Raw genomic sequence first — 7,759 nt, 5'->3', positions numbered from 1 at the left:
TCTACTCTTAAACTTCCATCATCTAAAGATATATCTTCATTTGATTGAACTATCAATCCAAACCTATCAAACAAAACTCTTTCATCTAAATCTCGAACTTGAACTAAAGGAACAGAAAAACCACCATCTCGAAACTCATTTGATGTAACAAAAACCTCTACATAATCATTGGGGTGGAATCTAGAACGCATAAAATCATAAATCTCAGAAATTAAGCGATCAAAAGACTCAAAAACTTCTGTGGCAGAAAAATTTGGAGAAACGACAAAATTATAAGCTATTCCATCAACACCAAACCTCTCATTATGAAAAATCCAATGCGATCTCAAATTAAATCCTCTTCCATTAAAGTCTAAGTGAACTCGAGCAGGGTTGATGTCTCCTCTACCACCAATTTGAAAAATATCTTCATCTTCTTCTTCTTCGTCTTCCTCATCTTCTGTCAAAAGTCTAAATACAAGATCCTCCAATGTCAACTCGTCTTCCAACGACGAACCACCATCTTCTGATAAAATTCGACTCACAGCCTCGTCTAAAGATTCATCTAAGTCAAAATCACCTTCTTCTCGTAAAATATTCTGAACCACATCATCCAGATCATCTTCGTCTTGTAAAATACCGTTTACCAAATCCTGAAGGTCCCCCATCTCACCTTTTCAATCACACAAGAAAAAAATTAAGAATAACCAAAAACAAAAATCGATAAAACCCTTTTTAAAAATGACACTCACCTAATTCTCATCATCATATTCACCGCACGCAAGAAAACCAGAAATAGCAAGCTCTCGCTCATCCTCTCCATCATTTAAATAAACACTCATAGATGGACGCCATTTGGTTTTTTTTCTCTCCTCCTCTTCCTTAAGCACTAAAAATGCCTCTTTCACTGTTGGTGGAATGTGTTTCACAACTTCGATTTCTTTCTCGACTTCAGAAAGCACTTTGTCAGGTTGAAACGAGAGAGAGAAAACTCTCTCAACAAAAACGAAAAACCAAGTGATTACAAACGCAATCATCTTCTATTTCGCATAATAAAGAACAACCACATTTCTTACCCCTCTTTATACCCGATACAAAGAAAAACAACACCAGGTTATCTCATTTTCCTTTCTTTTAATTAAAAATAGATGTGTGATTCAAAACCACTTAAAGCTTCAACAACAAGATTAAAAATTCCTAATCTCTACATCTTAAATTTCGTCTCACACATAAACCAAGAAGGTAACTTATTAGGGTCAACACTCATTAATCTCAAAAACTCGCCTATCTCTCCTATATACTCTTCAGTCAAAACACCGCAAAAACGAGCACGAACATCTGCTTTATATTGTCTCTGGCCTTTCTGTGGACGAATTCCAGGACCTACTGACACAATCTGGGCAAGTTTTGAAAGCTAAAACCTCCAATCGATGCGGTATTTTGCTGGTAGGACTGGGTGGCCCGACACTTATGAAAAAAACTATGAAATGAGAATCGGGAGTCTTCCCTTGTCATGGAATGGCAGAATTACCCAGAATTCTTTTTGGGCATGAGCGAGGCAACTTAAGAAGCACGAGAAATGGCTGGCCAGATACACAGGAGTAGGCCTGGTGTGTGCTGTTAACGTAGAGTTTGGATTTCTGAACAAGTTTTTATCAGAAAATTCGCGAGAAAGTTGTGCTTTCATTTCGCTGTACTTGTCCTCGTGTCAAAGAAACGGTATAATGTAAGTAAGAGAATAACAGGATTTATATTTGCAGAGCACCTGTCCTCTTACTACTAAAGTCAAACTCTACATCTCTGTGCAATAAGCGCATTCAAAATTTCCTCATATTACTTTATAAAAGTATGTTTCTGCTGATGTGAAAAATACGCTTTCTCTACCGTCCTCTTCTCATGCATGATCTTTGCGGGAATTACATTCTGTCCCTCAATAACAACCAGTTATGGTCTTAGTTCTTTTTTCTTACGTATCAGCTAAGTCGTGGAATGCGCTACCTGACTTTATCCGTACCTATGAGTTTACTGGTTTTAAAAGAGAATCCAGGGCCGCATTTTGTACAACGGTGTCTCATTGCTAGACTGATCTTTCTTTCATCTTCTTCCTTTAACCCTTCTCCATCCAAAATTCTTCTCATAACTTCATGGCTGTAAGATAACGAAGTCACGACCTTTGCAATCTTCTTATAATATTTCTCCTAAATATGTGAAAAACAACAAGTTCTAGACAGTCGGCAAAAAACAAAGAAAAAGAAAACAACACGTTCTAGACAAATCGACAAAAACACACACCATTTCACGAAAAGTAGAAAGCTTAGTATCATAGTCCGTTAAGTCTTGCATAATGGAAATGTTCTCACGAGCAGTTCTTCTTCAAAGTGACTAAGTTTAAGCAAAAGTCATCCATAAATCCTCATGGTTATGAGCAACACTTTCTCTACCCCATGTATCTGTGACAATCCATTTATAATAAAACTCGTCTACGTGATCAATAGCAGCTATTGTTCGCCTGACCCGTGCTTGATTTCCTGAGGTCAAATTCTTCACATTCATCCATTCCATGTAACTACGAAATAATCTCACCGCTTCCTTCCCCCAAGGATAATTACACTTGCATTCTTTTCCCAAAAAACGAGTAGCACACTCAAGATGGATATACTTTCCACAACAACTTGTGACATCTCTCCTATACTCATCCAAATCCACATCACAAAAATAACAAGTAGCACGACAGACACTCATCTTTTAAAAAGGTTCCTTCTTAATTGGGTTTCGAATAAAATCAAAGTTCCACCTCCACTTTTCTTCTTGAGATTTCAAATTAGAAGAGCCTTCATGTGATATCGACAACAAAGAGAAAGTTTCTAAAAAAGTAGGATCAATCCCCCCCTTTTCATACAACACACGCTTCTCACTCATTCTTATTCGTACTCCCTCCAAAAATGACACACAATATGACATATCGTCTTTTATTTCAAATCTTACATTTCATCTTTTGTCTTGTAAACACAGGAGAGACAAGTAAAATCACCTTTGCAATATTGGAAATAATGGGTATCCAAAACTTCTCCTAACTCTATCTTTCATTAATCCAACTTCATCTATGAAATATGTTTCTCTTGTAGAAGAATCGAACTCATCACACGATTTTCCTGCCATCAATAATCTTAAAAGATGTACATATCTTTCTCGATCAAAAAAATCTGCTGGGCAAGTTGATTGAATCTTATCAAAAACTAAACGTATCAGTTCTTCCCGAAATCTTTTCCTTGTAACTGGTCCCTTGAATTCCTTCTTTTCCTCCTCTTCCACCTTTATAAAGTAGTGATCAATTGTCCCCATCTTCTTCCTCTAAAATTCCAGCACTTCCTCTCCTACCAATGACAAAAGAAACATGTGGAACAAATGCCGGAGCAAAATGAAACAGTGTATTATAATGTTCCGTCAATTTCTCTCTCTCTCTTGTCAATTCAGACAAAAATTCCTCGTCTCCAGCAAATTCTTGACTAGAGATAGTAACAATCCATGTAAGAATACTCGACACTTCGTCAATTATAGACAGATATTCTGGACAGAGCAAGCGTACAGAAGTAAATCCTTGTAATAAATAATAGGCTGTTTGTAACTCATTCACTCTAGATGATACATTCTCAAATCTTTCCTTAAACAGATTGCAATGATTCTCTCGTCTCGCCTCCCTAAAATTATCACGTCCACCTTCAGCCATCTCTCTCTTTTTAAAAACATATCAAATTACTTACTCAAGCCTTCTACGCTCAATCTTTTTCTTTCTAAGTTTTCCATATATTTCTCCTATTCATCCAGTTTAGCAATCTGCCGACAAAGCTCGCGCCTCAATTCTTCATTATTCCTCAATCGGTCACTCTTAACGATTTCCTGACGCCTCAAATCATGTATGCATTTGATTCTAGTTAAATCGATTTTCATTGTTTCAAAACGAAACATAAATTCCTCATCATTGTTGACGTCGATATATCTCTTCGTCAACCTAAAACTTCGTGTCTCTCGATCAAACATATCCCGAATTTCCTTTACTTCTCCATCAATAACCGAACAAGCCGCCGCCATATCTCTTTTTCTTAAAACGTGACAAATGACTCTTTCTTAGAAAATGAGTAACGCTTTCCTAGAAAAATCTAATCCGGCACAGACGACTCTAATTACAAAAGCAAAGTCCATACAGGAACAAAGAATCAACCTACAGAGCAAAGTCCGCACAGGAACAACATATCAACTTACCACAATCACAACTTCACCTCTTTTAAAATTTGTAAATTTCTCAATTCCAGTAAAAAGACAAATAAATCGTCGATTATTTCTTCCTCTCTCTTCAATTCTTGTTTCAAAAGAATGAAATCATCTCCAATAACACCTATGTCCTCCAAATAACTGACAGTATCTTTCCACCACCTTATGAGTCTTTCTCTCTCGATAAAAAGATCACACAACACAGCGTCAAAATAAATGTCGTCTTGGAGTTCCTTCACTAATAAAGTAAAACCACTAATGGCCTGTTGAAATAGTGTTCGTTGTTCATAAGCACTCTCGAAATCACATCTATCTCCCTCCATGGTAAAAACAAAATGACAAAAATAAAAAACTCACCCTTTAGCATAAAATAATAACAACGATCCAACTCATCAATGTCACAATTCAACGGCTGCGACAGATCTTTTTCAACCGACCAGCGACTCATGAGTACCTCCAGCATTTCTTCTAAATTTGTCTCCTGCCTCTCAATCTCCTTCTCTATCAACACACTCTCTTCCACACTCGATTTCAAATAACCTTCATCATAAACAAATTTTAAACCTTGGACCCATCCATAAATCTCCTCTCTTTCCTTAACCAATCTCTTAAACTTCTCTTTGAAATCATGGCTAGTCAACTCTTGTAAAAGATGGTTAAATCGTGAGCAAACCATTTCAAAACTCATTTTTAAAAAATCAACAACCACAGAAAAACCCTCATCTTCATCTTCATCGACTCTCAAAGGGACCTCCTTCTTACAAAGAAAACTCTCAACTACATTTTCATCATCTATTTCTCGTTCTCCTCGTCTTCCACTATATTCTCTCTCTTGATGACCAACTTCTCCTCCTTCCGCCATACTTAATCTACCAAGAACTTCAGTAAAATAACAGCGACCTCCTCATTAGCATATTTTCGACCTCAAATCTCGAACCTTTTTCTAAGAAACCACACCCCTTTTCCACGAACATCTCCATTTAATACTCATTAGCATATTTTCGACCCACATTCCTTCACCTAATTAGCATAAAAAGTGACCATTTTTTCCTTATATACTACTCCGTACTTTCTTTTATTCTTTAGCTGGCTATGTGAAAAATAGCTCAATTAAAACAATGGTAAATTCTTTCACAGTAATATGTCCGCAATGTCGGAAGAGACTCGACCAGAGCAACATTGATATGGAAGATTCTCCAGGAGCGCAGGCAGCAGCGTCCTTAAACACGCAAGAAGCAGCCGGCGACGGATGCCCCCCTCGATTGGATGAGGTAAGGATAAGATACGACCAACAAGTGAAAGCCTGACAGTGACATTTAAACTAACCTACAAAAAGCCCCGTCTGTTTAATTTACCATGCAATTCGTAGTTAAACTGAAGCTCTGCAGATAGGCGAATGGCAAAAAATCCACTATTACAAATAACTGAGCTAAATTTCTTGCCATCGTTTCTCTTGAATTTTTATGGGGAACATGCTGTCATTGTGAGACCTTCAACCAGACCATAACAGTGTTATCGTATTATTTATATGCCAACTAATCCAAGTAATATCACATTTTGTTACACGACTAAGTTAGTTCAGAGGGCCAATAACTAAAATCAGATAGCTCCATTGCAGGTCCAATATTCTCTCACTATTGGACCGGGAACTGTCCTGAATGATCCCGCACGACCACTTTTGAAAATTTTTTGGTTCTTTTATGGCCGGCTTACGTTTTTCTAAAAGAACTTGCTTTAAACAAAAAAGATTCCTTTCATTTTTCTTGCAACTCTCTGTCCCTTTTATTTTAGTAACGTCAGACCAAAGTATACGGCTGTTTCGGCTCCCGATCAAAATCGCACGCTTGAAGTATGAGATGTTTTTCCAGTCCTTCATCATGGCATTTCTTCGTAACAATTTTCAGTCGTGTGGTCAATCTCTTTTTGCTTAAGCTTGGTCGGAACCGTACTGGTAGGATATCGACCCCATGGCCTAAGGCCTAGTACGAGCCTCGCGCTTGCTGAATAAGAAATATGTAAGTTATTAGAGCACGATCTAGCCTCTAATGCTATTCAAACTCCATATTTCACGAAGCAAACTCTGCTGAGGACAGCAATTTATCGGCCATATATACAGGAATGATGGAGTTGAGATTAGATAATAGCTTATTTGTTCCTGAACAAAGTAGCGGCAGCGATGAGGAGTCAACACAAGTGCCAGCTGAAGAGCCTAGTGAACAGTACTTACAAAGGAAGCAACTCAATAAATTTCTGGAAAGTTGTAACGTAGAGAAATTAACTCGACCCAGGAAGAGGTGGGAAGAGGCGGGCGCACGTACGCGTAAAAATCACGTAAAAAAGGCAAAAGATGTCATTGTAGCAGCTTTGGATGTGATTATGCCAGGGGATGCAGCATATTTATGGGATGCACTGCAGTCGTCAATGCTTGTGGACAAAGAACTTGGATCTGCAGTGGGTGACGACCACAAAAACCTTGAAGCCTTGGCAGAAACATACAAAAATGCATCCTCTTGGGATACAAGAAGGCAAATCTTGTCGATAATGGCTGATCTAGTCCCTTTCAAACGCCTTCAGAGGTACTTGCCTGGTATCACTGAGTACCGAGTGAAAAAAATGTGTTTGGTCGGGGCGTTCCCCTTCCATTGAAGTATAGTCCCCGAATGCGAGTAGATCCTAACCAACTTGACCATTTTTTGACATCTATAACAAGTCCGCACATCATAGAAGTTATCAACTGGTGAGGTTCTGGAGACACCTAATGTAATTCGTAATATGATTCCGGAACGAATTGTAATCCAGTATACCCAATACTGCGAAGAAGCCGGATTCCAGCCTTTTGGACGCACAAGGATGTTAACCATCCTCTCAAGCTGTAGTGGCACTGTGAGAAAGTCGTTGCAGGGTATTGACTATATTGCCGCGGATGGAAGTAAGGCCTTTGACGATCTTTGCCATGTGGTGAGGAGACTAGAAGAATGCGGGATATTGAAGAGAGATGTCGCTTGACAATGGAAAAGTTGTCTGAAGAACGGGAAACAATATCTAAAGTCGGATTACAAGGTATTCAAGAATTAGCATCATTAATTAAGTACATCGTGCCTGTAACAGCGTAGCTTCCTCCCAACCCCTTTGTATGCAACTACTCACAAATGTCCAAATTGTGTTTAAACTTGACTGATTTTCATTCACTTTCCTTATATTTATTATCAAACATGTTTCAATACCAAGCAGAGCAGAATGCAATGGAACAAACTGAGCTTCGAAATAAAATCCTTTAGCGCAGATTTTGATATCTTTGATTTTCCTCCCTGGTTCTCAGTACCTTTTAGCAAAGACTGCGACAAATTCGCCGTTAAGGTACCATTGGTCTATTTCAGTAGCTGTAACAAAATCTAGTGTGCATTGTTTCTCTCCATTTATGAGCTACTGTAAATTATTTTACTTAGTCACATAATATCTGTTGTCTGTTTTTATCAGGTGCACGTATCTCTCTCTCCTCGCCTGTGGCTGA

At 38.2% G+C, this 7,759-nt stretch overlaps 1 pseudogene; it reads left to right on the top strand.

Moving 5' to 3' along the window:
• Positions 1-6,624: 6,624 nt before the first annotated feature.
• Positions 6,625-7,323, top strand: LOC137983779 (uncharacterized; annotated as a pseudogene).
• The last annotated feature ends 436 nt before the right edge of the window (positions 7,324-7,759 follow it).

This window comes from Montipora foliosa, chromosome 13 (assembly GCF_036669935.1).
Source record: "Montipora foliosa isolate CH-2021 chromosome 13, ASM3666993v2, whole genome shotgun sequence".
Classification (NCBI taxonomy): domain Eukaryota; kingdom Metazoa; phylum Cnidaria; class Anthozoa; order Scleractinia; family Acroporidae; genus Montipora; species Montipora foliosa.
This window is presented reverse-complemented; position numbering and strand designations above follow the sequence as displayed.